Raw genomic sequence first — 27,176 nt, 5'->3', positions numbered from 1 at the left:
GCGCATCAAAGAGAGGCCTTACAAAGTATATGGAGCAAACAACGGAAGCCATCCACAGAAATTTCTATACTATCTAGCAAAACTACAAAATATCAGATAAACATGAACAATATGTAAGTAAACTGTTATCCACGGTGGTAGCATATAACAGTGGTCACATAATGCAGACGTCCATTGAGGTTCAAATCAAGTTTGAAATAAAGAACATTATTACAGCTTGATCTAGTTCGTAGTTTTAATTTTTGTTGATTTGAAATGTTAAAAAGTGATATTATGCTCTTGAATTTAATAATACTTCTTTTTAATGGCATTGCATCAACCACTCTGACATATGCCGCCTCGGAGCTTAGTGTTCATTTAGCACTTCCACAGAGCTATTAATTGCGGCGTTTCTAGTCCAAGTTGCCATTTTCACATTCGTATATCACGAAGCTACGAATATACTTTATGCCCAGGGAAGGCGAGAAAATTTCCTAGACCCGACCGGGAGTCGAACCCAGCCACTTTCAGCATGGTCTTGCAGTGTAGCAGTGCATCTTACCGTACGGCTAAGGAAGGCTCCAGATTTATTCATAATAAACCTTAAGAACATTGAAAAATGGCAGTAATTTCAATATAACTTCTGCTACTTTCATCATATGAAAATTGTTTTTATATGAAAATGTTTCTTAAAGCATCAGGAAAAAAATTTAGTGGTTGGATTTTATTTAACTTGTTTCAAAAAATTTAAAAAAAATCAGAAAAGGTTTTTAGGTTAAAAATATTACATTAAATAGTAAAAAAGTCAAAATTTCACCGATGAAATATTTTAATCGACACAGATCCTTAAACTAGAGGTCAAAAACTATGATCTAACGACTTAACATCCGAGGTGCATTCACTTTGCATAATAGTTGCCTTTAAACATAGCGTGCCGTAGTCTATCGCCAATAGTGAACGAGTTCGTGGAATGTTAACAAGCCGGCTTCGTTGACAGCCGCTCGCCAATGGACCAGATTTTTACTTTACAGCAAATCCTTTATAAATGCCGTGAATAACAAGTCCCAACGCACCATATGTTTATAGAACTAACGGCGACATACAACAGTATAGATCGCTTAGAACTATGAAAAATTATAGACGAAAACAGCTTTACTGCTTACTATATTGATCAAACCAACTGTGAAGTTTGAGTAAAATGCTTTCAGCGTGTGCTTATAGATTCAAACTTCAGAATGTCAATCGGCGAGCAGCAAGCCATGACTCTGTTTCTTCTTCTGCCACACCACGGAGAGTCGCTGTCATAATTTCGTTCCGGCCTTCTAGGGGCACACATTTGGCGATCCTACTATTCTACTTTTTGGATCTTGTCACTAATTTGAATTCATGTGGTTAAATTGTGAAGAGTGATATATTTAGTTAGCAAAATCACAAGACGCGTTTCGAAGACCGTCGGAAAATGGATTGTGGTTTGCAAAATCACAAAACGCGTCTCGAAGAGCGTCGGAAAATGGTATGTGGTGGCGCGTCTGAAAGATCGCTGGAAAAATGGTTTGTGGTTGAAAGATTGGCATCAAACTGCGGTCAATGAGAGAAGAAGGTGAATTCAAGGTTTGAGTAAAATGGCTTCAGCGTGTGAAGCAACAACAATTGGACTGATGGTGAATGTATCAAAGACAAAGTTCATGCTAGTGGGCGGAGCCTAGCGCGGCATGGCCCGGCTAGGATGTAGTGTCACGATAGATGGAGATACGTTTGAGGTGGTCGATAAATTCGTCTAGCTTGGATCCTTGCTAACGGCTAATTATAATGTTAGTCGTGAAATACGAAGGTGCATCTGCATATGTGTAAGTCGGGCCTACTAAGGGCTTCAGAAGAAACTGCGGCCAAAAAAGATTTCCAACCGCGCCAAATGTGTCATGTACAAAAAGCTCATAAGACCGATAGTCCTTTACGGACATCAAACATGGACCATGCTCGACTTGCAAGCACTCAGAGTATTTGAAAGACGGGTGCTTAGGAATATCTTTGGTGTTGTGCAAGAGGACGGTGTTTGGTGACGGAGGATGAACCACCCCGAGCAGCACAAGTCAGTCAAAAATGGTTGCAGCAACTTGATTGTGACTGAATCTGGTCACATATAAATTGCAGTAACCTACATAGAACATATGTGCTGCAAGGGACGTGCTCTCACAACTCCACGGCGAACCCATTATCCAGGTAGCTAAAGCCGGAAGGGTACGATGGGCAGGACATGTCGCAAGAATGCCAGACAGCAATCCTGGAAAGATGGTGTTTGCTTCCGACTCGGCAGGTACCAGAAGGCGTGGAGCGCAGCAAACGTGGTCGACTGATCAGGTGAGCGTGGGGCAAAATCGAGGATGGAAAGACGTGACCATGAACCGTGTATTGTGGCGTCAATAAGCATATGCAGTATTTCGAAAAATTTCGTTTCAGGTGGTTCGAAACGAAATTCCGCGGAATTTGGGCATGGCGAAATCTGATTTTTTGATTTTGTTTCGTAAAATTACAAAAATTTTGCTACGAAAATCTACCTTTTAACGAAATTTCGCGGAATTTCGAAACAAACTTAAACCCTAACCATACTGTCTCGTACGGTCGTGTATTATCAAAAATTTTGGCTGCTCCGCTGAACAAAATCATAAAGTTGTTTTCAAAACTTAATGTTGTACACATTTTCCTATTAACACTTACTACATAATCCAATTCTGAGTCGACAAATACGTATTTCATTTTCTATAAACAAAACATTGTTAAAAATGTTCAACAGAAAATGAAAAATATCCTTAAATCCTATCCTATTTTTTTTCTCAATAGTGATCCGATTTAAGACGTCAGGCTCAGATTGTATATGTTATCAGATATGAATCAGATCAGTCAAAGAAGCAAAGCCGTGGCGTGAATTCCTAGGACCCTAGTGAATTATTTTTGGAGCGGCTCTTTCTTATTAAAGGCTGATTTCTTCACCTTCACCAAACCAGGTTTGAACGCATGACTAAGCACCACTTAAGAGTTAAGAACTCCCTAAGGAAAACATTATTATTAAATTAAGCACATTGATTTTGCGTTGGATTGAATTAATATAAATAAAATTAATCAAATAACATATAATAAATCATTGCTTAATTTTTGAGCAGTTGGGTGAATGTTCCTTCTTGATGACAATGAAGCACAAATTTCAATATTTATATCATTTAATATGTTGATTATTGAATAAAATTGAAATAAAAAAAAAATTGATACTATAGGTTAACATGAATTGTTATAAGACAATATTATTGTTTCAATCTAAAACGGTTAAATTCAAAGTTAATATTGTGCTATATGGAAAAAAAACCTTCATCAAAATTTTTTTTTTTTTTGAAGGTTTACTGGCGGGACTCTGAATAAAGTAGAAACCTCTGCACCAGGCCTTTGATGACACCGTTGCATAATTCCTTTCGAAGCAGTTTGCCAGCCGTACACGGAACATGTCGTCCAAGAAGACGCTGTTGCAACTGAATCAGAGGGAATTACGTTCATAAATAGTCAGACAGGTCTCATGCTAACTAACATCGTTATAGTTTAAAGTAATTTTTGTCATTTTCTTGTCAGAGTCAAACTCTTTTGTCAGTTTTATGCTATTTAGACGTCTATTGTCATTGTACGCGCTCGAAATCGACCGAAGCAGTTTTTTCAACTCACATGGAACATGTTGCCCAATGCTTCATCAGAAGAAACTGATTCGGAAGTTTTTTTATCAAATATAAGAAAGTGTTCAATCCCCGATTTATAAAAAATGACAAGTTAATAACTTTTGAAGCAGTTTTCCAGCCGTACAAGGATCATGTCGTCCATTAAGACACTGTTGAACTGGCTCAAAAGACATTACATTTACAACTCTAATAGATACTCTCTCCCATTATCTCATTCCTAATCATATAGATTTTTTTAATCTTTCGTTTATTTTGGAGGCTCAATTGCCGAATCATATAGATTGATCTGTACGATGTCATTCTTGTCTTTATGGTCAGAAGGTATGAAGTATGCGTTCCTTGAATTACTTTGTTTGCCTAAGTTGTTGGTTCATCCTGTGTCAATACTATCAAACACAATGTAAGTTATGTCTTGTAAAAAGTGGAAACTGTTCGTGCATTTAGTCTATTTTATTGTTATTCCTTTGTCAAGGTATTACTATGATTATGTTCTAATAAGTAGCTTGATCGTTTCCAAACTAACTGTCATTATCTATCATGTACTAATGATCAGTTATGAGTCAGCTATAGGATTCACTTTTCGGTGGCAAAGTAAAGCTTCATCACGCCTATTCCCTACTATTAGTAAAAATTATCGTGAATGAAGCCTAGGGTGGCTCAAAAAACACTTTTTCAATTTTTTCGATGGGCCGCCCTCTTATTCAGTTCTATTTGAAGCCCTGATGCTCTGGAAAAAATTTCAGCCAAATCGGTCAACGTTTGGTCGGTGCTAAACTTGTTGGAAGTTTATATGGAAAAATGTATGCGGAAACATCCAAAAACAGTGATTTGCAGTTGGATGGCACAATTTACGATCAAGAACTATGATACTCATTCAGTTTTTGTAGAATTAAATACAGAATGTAATGCTGAAAACCGCGAGAAGATTAGAGTTTATTAGGCAAAGATATTAGCATTTTACTGGAGTGTTGTAGGGGTGAATTTATTTCTTTTCAAAGGTAAAAGAAACGAAATTTGCTCAAACCCCACTTCAGAGAAATGCTAATAACTTAGCCGGGCAAACTCTAATCTTCTCGCGGTTTTCAGCATAACATTCTGTATTAAATTCTTCAAGATCTGAATGAGTACCATAGTTCTTCATCGTAAGTTGTGCCGTCCAACAGCAATTCACTGTTTTTTGATGTTTCTGCATACATTTTTGCATATAAACTTCCAACGAGTTTAGCACCGCCCAAACGTTGACCGATTTGGCTGAAATTTTGTCCAGAGCATCAGGGCATCAAAATGAACTGAATAAGAGGGCGGCCCATCAAATAAATTGAAAAAAGTTTTTCCCATACTAATTTGAGCCACCCTAATGAAGCCGTCATAAGATTGTTCATATACCATCATTATAATTTGCGGTATTTTTTATTATTGCTCTTCGAAGTGAGGCATAACAAAATAAAACTGGCACCACGTTCCTAGTTTTGAAAAAACTTCTACTCAGTGAATCCAGCAGTCGATTCCCTACGAATGTCTTGAATACTTTGTTTTTTTTTTTTTTATAAATGCCTAGCTAGCTAAATGTAAGCGTGGCTACGACTCATCGTCACATGGAACGCATCAGAAAAGTATTGCCGAAAAGAAGAGAACTCACATCATTATCACTGATGAAAAAGGCCTCTGCATGACTGCACTACCATTCAAGGCTCCAAGACACGAGATCCGTTGGATCACATGCAAATGCCGTAAATTAGTGCGTCAATGCCAGATATGTAACGCGGCACCAAATAAAAATAGTCAACATGTGATACCACCACGACAGGATATGCCTTTGGTTGCCATATCAGTGCTAATGGCGTAAGCCGACCCACCGCGGCAAGGTAACATATCCGAGGGGAAGGAATATTGTGCTATATGGAAAAAAAACCTTTATCAAAAACATATTATTATTCTTAAATGAGATCTGACTAATATTGGATTGTGGTCACGTAACTTCAGTATAAATGTACCTAAGTCAAAAAGAGTAAATAAATGTCATAGTTCACATATCTTTTTTACTGGAAATAATGTATGAATTTACTTTCACGCAATCGTGATTGAGTAAGATCGGGTCTCTAGATTAAAGAAAAAAAATAAACCGATTGTTGTACCCAGTATTTACATCAAGCTACAAAACATCATGTTCACTATATATGGTTCATCACATTAACTTACTCTACCACACCATATACCCAGTATCAACAGAGTAGACACATATAATTGAATCGTAAAGTACATTGATATCTATTTTTAGTGCCGTTGACTTTGCCGTTTGCTTTCTGTACTTCCTGCGAAATTATTTACGATATATTAAGTTTTTGACAAGTTGGATGCATTATTCTGTGGTGTTATGCCAACAATACAAAAAGGAAACGCGAGTGGATACGACGTGATACAATTCTACTCTTTATTCGCATAGTAAACTTCAATGGTTAAATCGTAAAATAAATATCGTTTTCCCTGCGATAATCCATGGCACATTTGTCATTCGTTTATCGACGTATTAATTTATAATAATACTCATGGTATAAATACTGATAAATCAATATATGTAATTAAGCCGATCACGTCAAATTTATCAAGAATTTGGGAAGAAAATTTTGGAAGAAATTCGATTGTGTGAAAATCTAGGAGCTCTTGCTACTCTCTCAAGAGACGTTGAAATCAAAATTTGAAAAAAAAAAAAAAATGTTTCATTAGTGGTACATTTTGAATGCATTATTGATACATTTTTTCATATGTGGAAATAATGAATGAGGAAATGTAATAATGGAGTAATAAGGAAAAAATATAGAAGGAAAAAGTGAAGAAATTAAAACACAAACAATTGAATTAAAATTATACTTAATGAATCCAACAGATCAAGGAAGATTTTGAATTGATCACCCAAAACACGCCGAATGCCAACTGTCCAGTCAAGTCTTTTGAACGCTATCTCACTGCGTTCACCCGGTCTTCGGTTTCCGATGAGCCTTCGATTTGTCGATGTGGATTGCCAATTCATATCCATCGGATTGCCAACTGGTTCAGTTTCACGCAACGGCTTAGATGGCGATGACTTGATTACCGATAACCTACGGCTTTTGATCTCACTCCGGGAGTTTAAAAAGGGATCAGCCGATTTTCATCCGAATATAGGTAAATAGAGATTCAATATTTTTGAAACAACCAAAAAAATACGTCAACCGCTAGGCACGGCTTACTGTCTTCATTTCGAGAGCGGCTTACTTACCGATGTCACTGAGGAGTATAAATTACTTCGGGGCCAGTCCACAAAAGAAAAGAAAAGGCCCGGAAGCAAACACGGGCCTGTTCCGTAGTCGTTAAAACACCGGATTTGGCTCTCTACGTGCATTGTACTATTGTACCACTTTCACCACACAATGCCTTACTTATCATACAATAAATTACCTTTTCTTCTTGTTTCTATTTCACCTATGAAAGGTGGCTTGGTTTTTTTTTCCAAATGACGAAACTATAATGCTGTTTCACAAAGTACCTAGTTGATTTAGTTGTATTACTTCAATAATTTTTCTTCTTACGAACCGTGGATAGGATAGTTCAACTAACAGCACTTTCACTATCTAATAAAGAGGAAACCCACTAACTTTGTATGAATCACATGCAAATAAATTACTTAATTTTTTTCACTGATACGGCGCGAACTACGACTTTCTTGGCAGTCCGTATCAAAAGAAGACCCAAAAGACCTCGACGAGGTGGTTTTATGATTTTTTTTAGCTACTTCACTTCTCACTCTCACGAAGAATCGAAATATCTCGCGGTCCTTCGTGACAGCTGGCATCCCTTCGCGCCGTGTATTCACACGGCCAACATCGTTACAGGTTGTTGTCCCGACTCGAACCACGCAAAAGTACAGTGAGGGTGGGAATGAATGTAACGAATGCGGTATTTCACTCCAATCGAACTTTTTATAGAAGTCTCGGAAACCCATGATGTTATATACCTCGTCGAACTTAAGAAATGTCTGTCCGTCCGTGAGTATGTGTGTGTGTGTGCACAAAATCCGAAAAACATTAGCCACTTTTTTATATCGGGACTGATTTGCGATTTGGGTGTAACTTATTTTGTAAACAAACATTGTTTTATGGATTCCGGAGAATGCAAGCGTTTTTATCCCAAACTAATTCTCTTATCTGGTAGAGGAAAGCTTAGTCTGTCGGATACATACCGTGGTTTCCTCATGAAATACTTGTTTTAGCAGGAATTCGCCTTCCAATGTTTGTTTACAAAATAAGTTACGCCCAAATCGCAAATCTGTGTGTGTGTGTCCAATCTAACCCCCACTGGCTGGCAGTGATGTTATGGAAGAAAGCTGTCTGTATTACAGTCAGATTTAATCCGGGAGTTAGAGAGTGCTAGCTCTACTGCAGCTCCAGTGACCCATTTCAGACTGCCTGGTATTTCATGACCAGTCCGAGGTCACTTTCGCTTACAGTAAGCCCCGCCTGTTTATGCTACCATTATCAAACGGATAATGGATCCATAAACAAACTTCCGGATTCAAAATCCAGCGCGTATAGTTTTTTTTAATATTTGAAATCTTAGTAAAAGTATAATGAAACAATCTCACCAAATTCATCCAGTATTGTGTAACGCCGGGCTTCTCCAGGACCAGCTTTTCGAGGCGTGGCTTTGATTGGTGTGAGTCGAACATACGAATACAAAAGGTACCATTTTTTCACGAAAGCACAGTAGTTTTAGAATAATCCCGGAATTATTGGAATTATTGCATTACACTATTCTTACTAGTATTCTTAAGACTTAAGTGACGGATCAAGAAGAAAAAAAAAACGGCACGCGATAAGAGAAATCATCTTTTGCTTCGAATTCTACGACAAAATTATGCTAAAGCTTGGCAAATGCACCTCATTTCTACCAACTATTAAACACTCAAAATCCACTGGACTTGAACAATTTTTATCATGTCACTGCTAAATCATTGATGCTACACATTTTCTTTTAAAATCAAACATAACGCTATTTTAAATCGAAAACTACCGACTACCACTTAGCTATTCAAGTTGCATCTCGCTGGGTAGCCCAGATGGACCTAGGTAATCACTGATGGTTTCCATAATTTCCAAACATAAATTCTTCTCTGGGCATTCTCTGCACAACACTCCACGTCCGAGTCATTACCAGTGAAGACGAAAATTTTGGAAAAAAAAAGTTTAAAATTCGCTTTCGGAAAAAAAAAGAACGGATGCAAGAAAATTTTGACACGCGTGAAAATTTACGTCCGATTGCTATGACGGCACAGTTCGATCCTTCGTTACGCCCAAATCGCAAATCTGTCCCGATATAGTAATTCTTAACCGATTTTCTCGCAACAAATTGCATTCGACAGGGGACAAAGCCTCGTTGATCACTATTGAATTTGATAACGATCGACCATTGCGTTTAATAGTTATTAGGAAAATGGATGCTGGCAATAGCCTTTTCGCCAAAAATGGTATATAAACGGAGATTTATCACAGACTGCTTCTTCTGTTACTATAACTCTATTGGTCACAAAGCAGTTATTTGACTTTGAAAAATGAAAACAGTATTGCGTACATAATGTAAAATCAATTAAATAAAAATTCCACGAAAAAAAAACGTTTCGTTTCGTAAAATTTCGAAATAAATGGACCTTGATTTCGTATCTTTTCGAAATCTATATTTCGTTTCATCTTGTTTCGTTAGCAAAAAGTGTCTTATCGCATACCCTTAAGCGTATAATTGTTGGTGTTGTGTCAGTAGATGTAAGCTAAATAAAGCAAATAAATATTAAAAATTTAATATAAATAAAAATTATGTGAATTCCCTCAGTAGTTATAATTTTCAAGAGTCTTGTTCCTCGCGGATTCATTATTGCTGTACACAATCATGTATTGTCTTGCTAATGTAAGTAGCTGTTTCGTATGCATTAGTTTTTTTATATCAATCTCATCTGTGACCAACTGTTAGTCATTTAGAAGTTTCTCTCCTTAATTAGTAAGATTAAATTGTAGTTTTTTGCCAATGACGGCTATCCCAAGCAACACATTTTAAACCGATTTAGTTACAGCAACTTAAATGTAACCGAGCTCGGTCAAATATAAGTTACGGCATCTAACATTCAACATGTGTGTTACTCGGGATACCTGAACGTTCTGCCGCTGACTTTTTGAGGCTGCACTTTTTAGCATGCATTTGAGTGTTCATGCGAATTTTCACAAGCAATTCTGTCCGAAATACAAACCGTTCGATCCTACAGTTGCCTGGGAAAAAAATATTACATTTGTTTTATTCGTGCACTTTCGGTGATATCCGCATCGAGAGAACGCTTGTTGAAGATCAATTTCCCCATAGGCTAGAAGATGTCTTTAGGTTTAGAGTGTTCGTTATCCATGGCCATCAGGAGCTCTGCAAACTATTCAATACATACATCAAACGGAACATAATTTTTCACTACAACTTCAATGCACCAGCTTTTGTAACTAAATACATGGGAAAATATATACATGACTGAATCAAAACGTTTTCAAATCAACTTGTGACAGACAACCCGATCACTTTTCCCGAGGAAACAATTATTTGAAGGGACTGAGGTCTGAGAGTGCTAGAGTGGGGACTATTCTAGAAAACAGTATATCTGTTTCACAATATCCCGATTGAAGCATGGCTAGTATAATGCTATGAAAATTTATGCCCATTGAAGTCGAGACAATTTTCAACCCAGAAATTTCCTGGACCGAACCGAGAATCGATCCAAGAATGGTCTGCATGGTCTTGCTTTGTAGGCCTCCATACTAACCGCATTCCCGTGGCAATAAATCATTTTTTTTATCTTTATTAAAGTGATTTTTTATGAATTTATAAGTTCATCACTAATAAATCAATTAAATACAGTGCAAGTTTTTGCGGTTTGTATTTCTTTCTTTATCCGTGTTAGGCACACTTGTCCTCATCAGTGAAACACACGGAGGAGCAGCACGGAGAAGTTTTTTTTTAAAATGGAATCATATTTCACAGAGAAAAAAGAATATAGCCCCTCGTCCCCTGAAATGGAGGTTGAATTTTGTCACTTCTGATCAGAACTCTAGCTCTTCGACATCAGTCAATCTCATAATTGCAGAGCACTAAACAAAATCAACGCTAACCATCTTTAATTAACCGTCAAAGCCAAAACATTATCTTGAATCTAAGATCCGGAATACGACAAAGAAGACATTCTGATTGCACCACAGAAACACATGATCAACAATATTCAAACCGTCCCCATGATCTAAGCTTTTGCAGATATTCTGTAATCATATGGGATGACTGGCCTGTTTACCAATGTCATTGTCAACCATAAGATCATCCATCTATATTGGAGGGAATAACTATTACATCATCCAGTCATTCCAGACACATCGCCTAAAAAACAGTTATTTTTTATCTTTCTTATATAACAACACTACTGTGGATTAATCTATATTTTACTCAAATTAATTCACCCATAATTCGCAACGATTTCAAACTTTGATTCTGACCATTATTTGAGTCCGAATAGCGCCTTTCACGAATGATACGATAGAACCATATGAAAGCCTCGACCATTATTCATACTGCTTAGAATTTATTTCAATAATAAGCGGCCCATGTACGAGTTACGTGACATTCGGGTTCAGCGAATTTGAATAACCGCGCTTCCACCAACGGAGCACAGAGTTGGCTTCGCAGTAATTTCCCTTTGTCGTGTTTATCGAGCAAGCAGCCTCTATCAGCGAAACCTCGCTAATCACATTGCACCGTACCGGCACGCATCAACGTTCATCAACCGAACCGATTAGATCACAAGCCACAACAATGGGGCAAACATTCTGCACGTGTCGCCAACAATTAGCGCCATTCGCTTCGATGCATGGATTTATCAGCTGAGCGATTTCCAGAACGGGTATTTTGTGTAAACAGTCTGGTGGCAAATGACACCGCGGGGTAGTTACAAAACATCATCCGTTCTTCGGATCGCCGACTGACGACCGGTGACACGATTGCACTCAGCAACATGTCTCCAAGTCGGGGCAGAACGAAATTTTGCCGCCCGCCGGCTGCCCGACCCACCACTACTGCTAGAACTGAATGCCGCAAGTCCGTGGGCTTCCCGAAATGTGGTGCAAGCATGTGCACATTGGGTCATAATTCTATTCCAGTCTATTAACGATTTTTTCTAGTCCATAAAAATCACCGAAAGAAAAAAAGAGCTTCCCGCGAATTATAAGGAGAATGTATAAGCAAGGCCTTACGACAACCTAGAACATCAACACGGAGAAGTCAGGAAAAAGAAAATATTATGTATATTGCTAGCAGGGTTCGGATTTCTCACTCACTCACGCGACAACAGATCACTCCACCATGCATCTTATCCGGATAAATTACAGTGCGATAAACTCCGACACAAGCGATGGTGCGAAAAATTGTTATCCTTCTTCCCATGTTTCGCGAAAATCAAATGCTGCTTACTTTGCCTCTCCAAGCTGATTGAATCTGACGATGCGCCACGATAAGCAGAAGGTTCAATACAGCAGTTTTTCCCTTCGCTTTTAATCAATTCATGTGGAGGTGTGGTTTTAGTGGGCGCTCTGAACATTTTAAAATTGTTTTGGGTTCGAATCCTGTTGCGGTCCTAAATTTTTGTAAATATGCTTGTAAAATTTATCTGGTGAGGCGACGAGAAAGAAAATTTGTGGATTAAAATTAAATTATCCGGCGATCCGGCGCTCACGAATTTATCACTCGCCATTCTATCCGGAAAAAAATGTTGTATGAGAATACAGGTAAACTTCGATATAACGTACATATCGATTTCAAGTTTGTACGTTATATCGAATTGTACGTTATATCGAAGCATGAGTAATCATTAGGGTGTCCCAAAATTGGACAAAGTCTGGGATTTTGGGGGCTCAACCTTCAAATGAAAGCTTAGGGGAAAACAAAAGAAAAATTGTTCTACGACAACTCTGGAAATGACGTTTAGGGTGGCCCCGACGCTTTTTATGAAAAAAATTGCATTTTTTATAGGTAACATCGAAAATACCGGTATATCGGAAAGAAATTCGATGAAACCCATCCATTTTATATTTTTACATTTAACTTAGGGTTCTATACTTTATGGTAAAACTTTGATACCGCATGTTTAGGTCTATATATTTTCACTGATGCTTTAAATGCCCAAATGATGAATTTTTCTTAATATTTTTTTATTAATGCATCCAAAACGGGTATCCATCATAATGCTTTCGAAACTTGATATACATAAAAGATGGGGAATTTTATAACGAATATTTTGCTAAAATAGCAACCTTCTATCTCTATCCGTTTAAAAGTTATTCACGATTTACTGCAGCTTGAAAAAGACTTTTGAAATTTCGGATCATAATACCTGGATCATGTTTAAGTAAAAAACGCTCTACTTTTCCATACCAACCAAATGAGCGCTTTAATAACCAATATAGTATTCATATGAGTTGCATAAAATTGATTTTAATACTTATTTGAGTGTTATAATGGAAACCAGCAGTAACATGACTGACTACAAATTGTTCAGTTAGTCTGGGTGAGTGCTCAAATAGATTGATGAATATGGTTTCAAAACTACCCTTAGAGTAGGTTCAGTTTCGTGTCATGGTTTGTCGAGCTGTGCACATGTTTCTCGATAACATGGAAATTAGTTGTTTTGTGGCCATCTTGATTTTTTGCAAGAACGATCATGTGAAGCAAATCCAACTAGATCATTTTGATATCGATTTGTCATATTTTACGCCATATTGAAGCTCATTTTACGCCATTGCAAAAAATAGTGTGTGCACTAATTGCAAAACTCGATTTTATCAGCACTCGTAGTATTTATCTCATTCGGCAAGCCTCGTTGGATAAACGTACAACCATGCTGATTAAATCACCCTTTGCAACTAGTTACACAAATTACTATTATCATTATTATTTTATAATGCATATTGAAATATTTGGCATCTACCATCTACGGAATCTCTGGAAATAAGAACAATCTATACTAATTACGAACTATTTTGCCTACCAATACTGAATACAATGATAAATTGATTGCAGCGATAATCGGGACAAAATGATCCAGCCGGATTAACTTCACATGATCGTGCTGGTTAAAAAATCAAGTTGGTCAGAAAACAATTAATTTCCATGTTATCGTGAAACATTGCACAGCTCACCAAACCATGAAACGATAGCTGAACCTACCTATGGGTAGTTTTGAAACCATATTCATCAATCTATTTGAGTACTCGCCCAGACTAACTGAACAATTTGTAGTCAGTCATGTTACTGGTCCATCGTTGGGTTTCCATTATAGCACTCAAATAAGTATTAAAAATCAATTTTATGCAACTCATATGAATGCTATATTGCTTATTAAAGCACTCATTTGGTTGGTATGGAAAAGTAGGCGTTTCTTTACTTAAACATGATCCAGGTATTATGATCCGAAATTTCAAAAAGTCTTTTTCAAAGCTGCAGTATATCGTGAATAACTTTCAAACGGATAGAGATAGAAAGGTTTGCTATTTTAGCAAAATATTCGTATAAAATTCCATCTTTTTATGTATATCTAGTTTCGAAAGCATTATGATGGATACCCGTTTTGGATGCATTAATAAAAATATTAGAAAAGATTAATCATTTTGGGTATTTAAAGCATCAGTGAAAATATATAGAGCTAAAACATGCGGTATCAAAGTTTTACTACATAAAGTATAGACCCTAAGTTAAATGTAAAAATATAAAATGGATGGGTTTCATCGAATTTCTTCCGATATATACCGGTATTTTCGATGTTACCTATGAAAAATGCACTTTTCATAAAACGCGTCGCCACCCCTAAACGTCATTTCCCAGAGTTGTCGTAGAACATTTTTTCTTTTGTTATACCCTAAGCTTTCATTTGAAGGTTGAGCCCCCAAAATCCCAGACTTGGTCCAATTTTGGGACACCCTAGTAATCATCCTTATTTTACACTACATAAATGTTGTACTATCATGTACTTTATAGGCGAATTTTATTTTTTTATATAATGCTCAGCTAGCAGTGTAAAACAGCTTTTCTTGTGAACAATTCATACAAACTTGTTCGTTGCTAAGAAAAATGGCCCGAAGAATTGTATTCGTCATTCTATTTCTATATAAAGTACAGGAAATAAAAGGCTAAGAGGCACTGGAAACACAAGGCTTGCTTTTCGTTGCACCGTTTGTTTTATTTATTGAGTATCCGCGATCTTTAGTCGATTTAAACTAGGGCGCGATGGGGCACGTGACTCACCAAATTGAATATTTTCAAAAATATTTAATTATATACCTACGCCAACATTATTTTGAAAAAAAAAGCTTATATCACGGTAATTTTTATCAATTTTATTCGAAATTTTCGATAGAATTTCTACATAAGTTCCTTAATAAAAGTCGAGAATTTTATGATTTTTTCTTCGAAAATTCTTTTGATAATTTTTTTCAGAGATTCCTTTTTCAGAGATTCCTTATTTTCTTCAATTAAATCATAAAAAATACCTGAATTCCATCCGATATTTTGTTGGATGTATTCTTCCAGATATTTTAATACTTCCTTGAAGGAATTTTCAACAAAATGTTTGAAGGAATTTTTGATGAAATTTTCAACGAAAAAGTCAAAGATTTCCTAAAGGGATATGCCAAGAAATTACAAAGGGCATCTCCAAACTTCCCAAAGGAATGCCTAAAAAATCAAAAGAATTCTCCGAAGCATTTTCCGCTGGTATTACCGAAAAACATTCTAAAGGAATTTCCTGAGAAATGTTTAAAGAAATTCTGGAAATTCTGAAGAAACTTCCAGAGGAATTTCCGAAGAATTTTCTGAAAGAGTTGCTGAAAAAACTGAGGAATATGCAAAGTAATTTCCTGCAGAAAGATCTAAAGTATTTGCTGGAGAAAGTTCTAAACAAATTTCTGGAGTACTTTTTACAAAATCCTGATTTTTTTAACTTTTATTAACGTCTTTTTTTTTTTGAATTTAGAAATTAAGATCGAGATAACAATTCTAAGGTAATTATTTAAGGTATTTGCGAAAAAATCTCCACAGGGATTTCCGGTGGAATTCCTGAAGGAACTCTTAAATGAATTCCTAAAAAAAAATCTAAAGCAACTTCCGAAGAAATTCCTAAGCGAATTTTCAAAACCTTAATAGTTTTCCGAAGGAAATTGTAAAGGAATTCCAGAACGAATCTCCAAAGGAATTTTTGAAGGAATATCCGACAGAATTACCAAAATATTTTCCGTAGATCTTTCTAAGGGAATGTCGGAAGGTTTTTCCGGATAATGTTTAGAAAGAATTCGTGAATATATTTCTAAATGAATGATTCGAAGCATTTCCTAAAGAATTCCAGGAAGAAGTTTTGAATTCCGAAGGAACTTATTAGGTAGATTCTGAAGTAATTCTTAAAATTCATTCTTTTTGAAGAAACATTGATTTTTTATTTATTTCCGAAGTTGTTTCCGGATGATTTTTTAAAGAAACCCCAGCTAGTTATCCTGTCCATAGAGCCCTAGCCTTCCTCGCAGCACTGCACTACTCTTTCCTTCCTCTTCTTCATTCCTTCCTTCTGTGGCTGTGCGGGCTTACCGGTGGTATCGCCGGGTGGCTTGGAGATCTTCCTCGCTTCTTGCTTCGTTACAATTCGACCAATAAGAAAGGCGATCGACTATCAGCGGAAAAAAATGCCGGATTGGGCCGACTACGGAACCAGGGAATTACGGCGGTTCTTGCTGGGGTTTTCAACGTATAGATCGTGGGGTTGTCCTCAGCGCCTTCACTTGTCCCAAGTACTTTATCTCTACTCTTCAACTTCCAACTTTGGTAACTTTGTAACACCCGTTCGCTTCAAAATACTTTGGAATAGTGACCGCATCCCAGGGTCATGACCTCCTTTTTCAAGTCAGTGACCTCGTCTCATAGTATCGACCCAATTACGCCACCCCTTAATAGCTACTTAACGAAGGTACTTCTGGCCTTCTGGTGTTGGGTTGGAGGACTATGGTGAGTGGTTGGATGCGGTCTTATAGGGTGGTGGAGGCTAATCATGCCCTGCTCTACTGCAGTTGCTAAAGTACTGGAAAAACCTACGAGACGAGTTTTACCTGCCATTCACAAACAATTAACGCATTAGACTACATTTTGAAGAATTTCTCGGAAACACTCATCACTTTTATTCTAGAATTTTTTGAGAAATTCCTGGGATGATTTCTAAAAGTGTTGCTCAAGGAGTTTCCGATGGACCCTTAGGATTTTCTTGAAAGAAGTTAAAGAAAGAATACGATGTGAAAGTATTGACCTAATGTCTAAGGGAAATTCCGAAAGAATTCCTGGAAGAATTTTCGAAGGAATTACTGGATTTATTTCGGGATAATGTTTTGAAGAAATCCCTCCGGGAATTGCCGGAGTTCCTGGAGAAATTTCCGAAGGAATTCCTGTAGAAATCTAGGAATTCCTTCGCAAATTCTATTTTGAGTTCCTTCCTAAATACCTTTAGGAATTGCTTGAAAATATATTCAGGAAACTCCTTCGGAGAATCTTTTAAGAATTCCTTCAAAAATACCATTGGATATTATTTAAAATATTCTTCCAGAAATTACTTTACGAATTCGTTTCGAAAATTTATTCAGTTTCTTTTAATCCCTTCATGAACTCAATCAATTTTTTTTAAAGAATTAATTCGGTGATTCTTTTTGGAACTATTTGGGAATTTCCTACAGGAATTCCTTTACAAAATTCACCAGAAATTATTTTGGGAGCTTCTCCAAGAATTTCCTCTAGGATTAATTTTAAAATAATCTGGTACACATTTCAAGCCTGGATCTACAATACCATTATTTCACTCGACATTAGGTGACTTAGTCCTGAAAACAACCCGCCATCAATTCTGACTTTGACTAATATCAACTAGACATGCCTAAACCCTCAGTAACTCAATATCATCCAATACCTCGAGAGAATTCTGAGGATAGTGCAAAGTGGGGAAAACAGCAATTAATGCCTCTAGCTCATAATATAAGACTCCATACAATAATGCCCTCCCTACATGGATGATCATAACGATTTAGTAAATTATTTTGTAATAACTACCAAAATTAAAATTATTTTTCAAAGTGTACGTTGTAACGGGGAAAAATGTACGCTATATCGAGTGACGTTATATCGAGTGTACGTTATATCGGGGGTACGTTATATCGAAGATTACCTGTACTTCCTCACAGGGGGGACCATGAAAAATTACACTCCGCTTAACGGATTAATCGCAGGTTTTTATTCATATGAGACGATCCCCACCGATGTGTATCCAAATGAGTGTCTAGTATAGGAACGAAATGCGTTCATATTTTATTTATGCACTTGTTCTCGCACCGGTTGTCTCTATCAAGGTTGTTGAAGTGCAATCATGCTTCGCACCGGTGGTGAATATCCGGTTGCTATTGAGGCAAACACGGAAATAAATAAAATCAGGAAAAAAATATTATTTATTGCGCAGATTCCGCCTTATTAGACTCCTGCGCGAAAATTATTTGCGTGAATATTTTTCCCGTATCACACACACAAATGAATTTACACTGTTTATTGTTTATTTGAGTAAACAAAAACATGTGTGTTCGATAATTAACAACAACAAAAAACAATTACGAAGATAGTTTGAATGTATTGGAGTGCACGCTAAAAATTCGAAGTAAAACGAAGTTGCGCCAGAGTCTAAAAATTGATGCAACGGACAATATTTTCAAATCTTTCAGAACGCGCTCCAACTTTTGTAAAATAAATATGTGCGTATAAGTTATCCGAATTATCTGTTAGGTTGGTTATTATGTAAGATTTAAAAGGGTAGTCAAAACCAGAAGCTTAGTTTGAAACCGCAATACTCGTTGGCGCGAGTTGAGTCGAATCGAGTCAAGTACGAGACACTGAAGATGGCCTTACTGTAGAAGTCGAAATAAGTATCTGTCAAAGGTACAACCAAATGGTGAAATTAAATGGAATTGTACGAACTCGTCTTACGGCAAGTTACTTTGTAGAATACGGCAATATTTTGAAAATTCCAGATTTTAAGATATTTACCCTATCAGTTTATTTCTTATACACTAGCGCCGCTAAGCGATTGTGTTTAAAACTAAACTTGCTTGCATCATGACGGTTTTCAGCACCTGAACAACTTTGTGGAATACGGCAATATTCTAAAAATTTCAATATTCTAAAAATATCTAACCTAGCAGGTTATTTCTTATACACTAGCGCCACCAAGCGGTTATATCTTAATCTAAACCTGCATGACGGTTTTGACCACCCGAACAACTTTGTAGAAGGCAGCAATATTCTAAAAATTACATATTTTGAGATACATGACAACCTGATAATTATTTCCAATACACTAGCGCCGCCAAGCAGTTGTATTATTAACTAAACTTGCTTTCGTCATGATGGTTTTAATCATCCGAACAACTTTGTAGAAGATGGCAATATTCTTAAGATTTCAAGTATATATCTAACCTTTTAGGTTATTTCCAATTCACTAGCGCCGCCAAGCGGTTGTATTTCAATTTTTTTTTTTTTCGTCATGATGGTTTTGACCTCCCAAACAACTTTGTAGAAGACACCAATATTCTAAAAATTCCAAATTTCTAGATATCTTACCTATCAGGTTATTTCATATGCACTACCGCCGCCAATCAGTTGAAATCCAAACTAAACTGACCTCCTTCATAATGAATAACCGAACAATTTTTCAGAAGGCGGCACATTCTTTATTTATGCGTTACTCTTTATTTCCGTGTAATGTTTTGGCAACGGTTGGAGCGGGTCGCCAAATTTGCCAACTCGCTATTCACCGAAGGTTGCGTTTACATTTCCCAAACCCGTTTACCAACGACCGGTGCGAGTTCGCGTGATGATAGAGGTTGCTATTTTGGCTTTATTTACGCACTGGTGGGGATCGTCTGAGTGAGAATTCCGAAGCCTGATTGCTAGCAAACTGTACTGTTTCAAATTAAGTTTTTTTCAACGTTTCCGTAAAGTTACCGTGATGTCCAAAAAACTATTTTTAATCTTCCTTGGACGTCCTAGGTCATCCAAACTATCCTTGAGTTCAGGCCTTGAAATCTGCAGCTGCAAAACAGCTTTTTTTTCTTAAGAAAATTATTTTGAGCTTTTTAGTGGAATGTCTTCACTTGTCAAAAGACGAGTTTGTACAATCCCATTGAAATCCACCACTTAATTGTATCTTGACAGATACGTATGCCGACCTCAACCGTAAGGCCGTCTTCAGTGTCTCGTCTGAAGACGGCCTTACTGTTGAGGTCGAAATACGTATCTGTCAAGATACAATTAAGTGGTGGAATTCAATGGGATTGTACAAACTCGTCTTATGACAACTGAGCTTTTTTTCGTTATTCATAGTTTATTCGAATATTCAACCATGTTCAATACATCTTATAGAAGGTGAGAAAAACACAGTAAGTTCTTCTTCTTCTTCTTCTTATTGGCATTACATCCCCACACTGGGACAGAGCCGCCTCGCAGCTTAGTATTCATTAAGCAATTTCACAGTTATTAACTGCGAGGTTTCTAATCCAAGTTACCATTTTTGCATTCGTATATCATGAGGCTAACACGATGATACTTTTATGCCCAGGGAAGTGGAGACAATTTCCAATCCGAAAATTGCCTAGACCGGTACCAGGAATCGAACCCAGCCACCCTCAGCATGGTCTTGCTTTGTAGCCGCGCGTCTTACCGCACGGCCAAGGAGGGCCAAGGGCTAACAGTAAGTTGGCTCTGGGATATTTTGGGTTATCCAAACTATTCTTGAATTCGAGACTTGAGATCTACAGTTGCTTACGTTCTTCCAGAAAGGCATACACCGATTTCTAGTTCCCTAAAACGTTTCCCTTCTACATAGACCAGTATTTTATTGTCTGCAACCAATCTTTTTTTTTAGTTTGAAGCACGTCCATCCCTGAACATACCACTCGTGGGGCATCTCTTTTTATCAATGTTCGTTTAAGTTTAGGATGTTTGGGATTAGTCGAACTTCCCGAGAATGAACGTATCTGTGCTTCTTCTAAATGGTACCAATTGAAATAACTTATATGCTATTGTTCCATATTTAACCATCAGGGAATATTTTTTTAAAATATGTATGTAATGATTTTGCAACTAATACTTGATTAATTTTATATATAGGTTGATGTGACAATCGCAACTTTGGAGAACGATAAGGAAGGTGTGGTATTTCATCTGTTACAACTGGTTTGTCCAACCTTGTATTATTCGTAATTAAATAGCATCGAAAGAATCACTATGGATGGTTTCCATCCTCCCATTTCGTTGTCTCGACCCATTGTGGTGCCACCCGTGGTCCCACTCGCTTGTCGCACCTACGTGCGAGAAAATGTTTCAGGTGCAGCTAATGCGTGCTAATAGGTGCCGATAACAACGCGATAAGTTGAATACGACACGTGACAAGAAGCTCTACCCGAAGTCACATTAGCTTGCAAACCGTAGTTTTTGTTTTGTTTTCCATATTTATCCTCCAAATGAAAAGGAAGCTGCTTATGTGCTTAATGCTCATGCGTTATAATTGGTATTCAGTGCGTATGAAAATAAGCAGCATTGTTTAGTGCTGATATAATGCAAACCCGCACTGCCAAAAATCGGTTGAACCTGTGCGAGCTCGTCGTTTCGAAAAATAATTGACAAAGGGAGGAAGCCATTCTTGATACGTGAAAATAATGTGTGCAGGTACTTTTCAGTAATTAGTATTCAAATGTACGACAGAGCTTCATAAATTTTGATTGGTTAAATATAATTTGGCAAATGTTACCACAGGTTGATGATTGAAATTTGGATGTTTTTATAACTATAGGAGTTTTTAGCTAATTAGCTAATGAGCGAACCACGAATTGTCTTGATTCACTGAATATTCAATTTTAAAAACATTCCGAATTGGCGATTCGTTTCTTGGATCGGTCGGGTTTATTTTAGGTGAAGATTTCATCACCATTAGCGTTAAATTAGCGTTGAATTAGCGTAAGATTAGCGTTAAATCAGTATTACTTTGACGTATACCGTTTATTTCCTCTAAATTTACTACGGTGTTACGTCAACCTTGCAACAACGCTATTCTAAAGTTTCTTCAAACTAAAGTTTTTGCTTCGCGAGACGTAAAGCCCTAGTGCCACTAATCTGTTATGAATTAAGTACCTCTAGGACCATTCACTCACTATCTATTAGTATTTGTTTGAGCTTATTGACCGCTCGCAATCGCTACTCTATTATTGTCGGATACGCTTTCGGGATGTCCAGGACAAAATGAGTAAAAATATCCAATAAACTGATAGAGTATAGACCTATTCATAATGTTGTAGTTTGTTTCCCCAATTTTTGAAGAAAATCCGACCAACAGTGAATTTTTGGTGACAATTTTTTGAGTGTCTCATTTTTATTACTAGGGGAAACTGGACACACATGATCTCCGGGGACACATGATCCCCTTCTGTTTTCTCGAAAACTAAACACATTTTTATACCACTAATATGTGCAAACGGATCCGTTTGATAGATTATTGAATCTGAGTAACATGTGATATTAGTTACTTTATGTATATGGGTTTTAGAGAGGTTTTATTATTTAAGCATTCTCTAGCACGATTACGTCTTTCCGGAACATAGGGGGTCATTCTGCAGTTTCAAATCTGAGACCGTCACGAAAAGTGGTCAGAAAGTATGGGCTAATAACTCAGCCGTCTTTCAACCGCTTTTAAAGATTTTGGTGTTAATCGATCGACGAACTCTTCTTCTTAAAATCTTGCTCAACTATCGAAAAAATGCATTCAAGTTGCTAAACTATTGAAAAATTGAATTTTACTAGGCACTGAAAATCGGTAAACCAACGAATCGCGTATGTGCATCGCAAGCACAGACATCAAAATCGTGAACTTACGGGCTCGACTCCAATCCTCAGTTCAATTAAATTTTTACGGAGAGCGGACACAACGATGACGCCCGTAGCAGCATTCTCAGCAGAAAGCGGAACATCGAGAGGCCATCGCCAAAAGCAATAATCTTCGGACCATCGTTCAGTTACTGTTAGTGGCGCATTTTGGAAAGAAAATCGGTTCTTCTCAGGACCAACATTTTATGAGAAGAAAAAGTTGATTGCAAAAATGGCAGCGATTACGGTCCCCGGATACCAGTGGCGCCACTGAAAATGTTTTCTTAATAGTGACTATTTAGCAGAAAAGTGAAATTTTAACGCAAGATACGGACTATCGTTTGTTTGCTATGAATGATTAGAAAGGCGCATTGTGGATCAAAATCGATTCTTGTCAAATCTACCATTGCACAATGGTCGGATTCGTCAAATTTCACGACATAAATCGATAACTCGAAAACCATCAGTGCTAGAGTTTTGACGTCTTCAGAAGAAATGATCTACAAGAAGAGATCTATTTTTGGTGTAAATTGTCATTAGGGTGGCCCTTCGATGAAAATTTTTGGAAATGTATTTTTTTACCCTTTCGAGTTAGGTGTTCATTTAATTCTACAAAGTTGTAGAGAATTTAATTCTGAGCATTTTTGCTTAATAAACATTTATTTTATCTCATATAGGTGATGTTTTATGACAACATTTCTAAATTTAGATAGGGTGGTCCCGAAAAAAATAGTTTTTAGCGTCCAATTTCATCAATTCAGAATATTTTCAAAAACTGTCTTAGCATCGCTTCACGGTCCTTGGGTGACGCATCTTTTGGTTACATAAGATGGTTGATAGCTTCATTTTCAAGCATATTATAAGCGTATTTCATGAAAAAGTGATATTTTTCTGAACATTCTACTGCAGCTAGTAGCAAATATTAGCGAAAATTTCAATCGTAATCTGAAAGTATACATGCAGGCCCATCAAATCCATGGTATTTCATTTGTCCATCTTTGTCCACTTTTGTTTGACGATAGTATTATTTTTGTACGAAAAATTAGGGTGAAACACATATATCATCTTTTGGATTTTCACAATATTTGGTAGAATAAAATACAAGAACACCGTCTTCGACCAGAGGTCGTACAGACTGAACACTTGACACCTAGACAACTGACAGGGCACATAATACCCAGTGGACCGGTGTAAAATTTTTCGATCACGAAAAGTTTCCTTTTTACCGAGGCGGGAATCGAGCCCACGCTCCATAGTCCATGCTTCTAGACGATTGACGGCGCTAACCGCACGGCCACAAAGCCCACAAAGAATCGTTCTTTATCTAAAATATTTAAATCAACTCGTGTAAAAAAGAAGTCGAAAAAATCATTTTGACATTTTAACTACTGGAACGATTTTCAAGGTGTTCTCAAGAAATAAATGCTTAAGAGCGCTACTTTTGTGGCGAAATACAAAATCTTAAAAATCAAGTTGGTTTTCCATGGCTAATTCGCAGAATAATTTCATTTTCACAGTTTCTAAATGAGGGTCGCCAATGACTACATGTGATTCCATGAACATTGATAATTGGTCCAGTAGTTAAAAAAATATGTTTTAAAAAAATATTTTTTCAAAAATGTTGATTTTTTCGACCACCCTGAATCGAAATCGGACAAAATTAAAAAGTGAGTTTATTTATTTTCGAAAAAGAATGATTCTACCAAATATTGCGAAAATCAGAGATATGGTATATGTGTTTTACATGGAATAGCTGATTTTTCATACAAAAACTAATATGATTATCAAACAAAAGTGGACAAACATGGACAAATGAAATACCATGGATTTGATGGGCCTGCATGTATACTTTCAGATTACGATTGAAATTTTTGCTAATATTTGCTACTAGCTGCAGTAGAATGCTAAGAAAAATATCACTTTTTCATAAAAAACGCTTATAATATGCTTGAAAATGAAGCTATCAACCATCTTATGTAACCAAAAGATGCGCCATCCAAAGACCGTGAAGCGATGCTAAGACAGTTTTTGAAAATATTCTGAATTGATGAAAGTGGAAGCTAAAAACTTTTTTTTTCGGGACCACCCTATCTAAATATAGAAATTTTGTCATAAAACATCACCTATATGAGATAAAATAAACGTTTATTAAGCAAAAATGCTTAGAATTTAATTCTCTACAACTTTGTAGAATTATATGAACTCCTAACTCAAAAGGGTAAAAACATACCTTTCAAAAAAAAAATTACCGAAGGGCCACCCTAATGACAACTTACACCAAAAATAGATCTCTTCTTGTAGATCATTTCTTCTGAAGACGTCAAAACTCTAGCACTGATGGTTTTCGAGTTATCGATTTATGTCGTGAAATTTGACGAATCCGACCATTGTGCATTGTACACAAGAGAAGGTAGAGCCGAAATATTTTCTTTATATTGCACATCATAAACGCTTGGTGACAGTAGAATGTTGGAATAGATAGCAGTAAAAGTGCGGGAAGTAAACAATGATGACATCTCACATCATTGAGTTGCGTTAGCAGTCAAATGAGATTTTCCCAAGATTCTGATTTCGCTATACTTGCTGTTTATTATTGGAAAGGCGCGTCATTGGAAACAAAATGATCTTTGTACACGAGAGAAGGTTGAGCCGAGACAATAATCTGCAAAATATGCAAATCATAATCACTTGGTGATGGGCAAAATTCTTTGTCGGTAGCAGCCCATGCGCTCTTTGCATGGAGACGTTGCAAAACAATGTATTAGAATGGATGACGTCTATCGTGTTCCAGCGGCAAATAATAAATTGGCTGACAGTGGCATCAGTAGCGGAAATTCATTTCAAAATTTTAATTTCCGGCGTGCGCGGTACGAAAATTCCTCTTCTCTTTGAGTGGGACTGTGGCCCTGAAAAGGGACGTTTTAAGTGAAGCTACTTCCTCGTTCATTCACTAGGAGCTAACTTGGTGACGAATTTGGAACCCTCCGAAACTTCGGCTGGTCAGAATACGTTTGCATGCAGTCCGAGGCCCCGTCTTTTTGGGAGCCGTATAATTGGCATCGGCTTGCTTGCTCCGCCTTTCTTTCGTTCGATGCCAGTGCTTTCGTATATAACCAGGGCCTTTCTTCTTCTTCTTCTTCATTCCAGTTCGAGACAGCAGCACGTACGGACGTGTTTTTTTTGCTCGCGCATTTTTTTCCCAAGTGTTTTTTCTCGTTCGCTCGCTGTTTACGTTTTCGCTTCGTCGCGGTGGCGTTATTTTCTACCAGACCCGTCATGGGAGACTCGGTGACCGATTCGGTCGCTGAAAAAGTGCCTAAGCGCACTGCTTTTGGAGGCACGGGTAACCCCTCCAAGCAGCTTTTGCAGTAGCAACGTGTTCTCGTCGTTGCCGCTTGATGACGCCGGCAATCCGCCGAAAAAGAGGAAGAAGCAGCAATCGCAGGTGCAACCGGAGCGGAAGGAGAAGTGCTCGCCCGTGTTTGTGAAGGGCGATCCGCCGGATTTACGCCCAAAAATTCGCCAACTGATCGCTGAAATGTACTTTTTGGCTCTGCAGCGAGGGTGTGAAAGTGATGCCGGCAAACAAGGACCATCATCAATCCGTCGTGGAGTTCCTCGAGGTCCACAAGTATGAGTACTACACTCATGACCACCCCGGCACAAAGCCGCTTAAGGCCTTGCTGCGAGGACCCTACGATATGAAGGAGGAAGAGCTCCAAGCACAGCTTGAAAGTTGTGGACTGAAGCTAGTAGCCGTGCACAAGATCGCTCGTCACGACAAGGCGAGGAGATATTGCGACCAGCTTATCAATCTGGAGCACGGCTCCACTACCTGGAAGGACCTGAAGCTGGTTGGCGTTAAAAATTACACCGTCGTTGACTGGGAGCGATATCGACCAGTGCACCGCGATGTCACGCAATGCACCAACACCGCGATGTCAACGCAATGCACCAACAAAATGGAGGTGGCTGATCCCAAGTGCGCCAACTGCGGCGACAAACATCGGGCCATCACAAAGGGCTGCCCAAAGTGGAAGAAGGCTTCCACCAGGACCATTCCGAAGAAGAACCGTGTTCCTGTAATCAACGAGGTGAACTTTCCAGCCATCCCGGCTCCACGTCGTGTGATTCCACCGCTACAGCCGCACAAGCGATTGGCAGCGGCAGCTGCATCGTCGTCACCATCCACTAGCGAATGGCCCCCGTTCCCTCCTCCTGGGTTCCGTCGGCAGTTGGAGAACGAAGCCGTCCCACCGGAAAAATCTGCCCCGCTGTACACTCCGGAGCAACTGATGCCGATCTTCGCGCAGCTCGCCACTCGGCTGCGCGACTGCAAAACCCGCTTCGACCAGGTATTCACTCTTGGCATGTTTATCATTGAAAATGGCTGCTAGGGTGGGCCTGATCAACTGGAGCGCTTGCTCGCTAAAGAGCAAAATAATTTAGGTGAAG

General features: G+C 37.8%; 1 protein-coding gene across 2 annotated transcripts in view; it reads left to right on the top strand.

Moving 5' to 3' along the window:
- LOC134223622 (furin-like protease 2) overlaps positions 1–27,176 on the top strand; it is a 1,298,803-nt gene that overhangs the window by 13,564 nt on the left and 1,258,063 nt on the right. The window lies entirely within an intron of this gene.

The sequence above is a fragment of the Armigeres subalbatus genome, chromosome 3 (assembly GCF_024139115.2).
Source record: "Armigeres subalbatus isolate Guangzhou_Male chromosome 3, GZ_Asu_2, whole genome shotgun sequence".
Classification (NCBI taxonomy): Eukaryota; Metazoa; Arthropoda; class Insecta; order Diptera; family Culicidae; genus Armigeres; species Armigeres subalbatus.
This window is presented reverse-complemented; position numbering and strand designations above follow the sequence as displayed.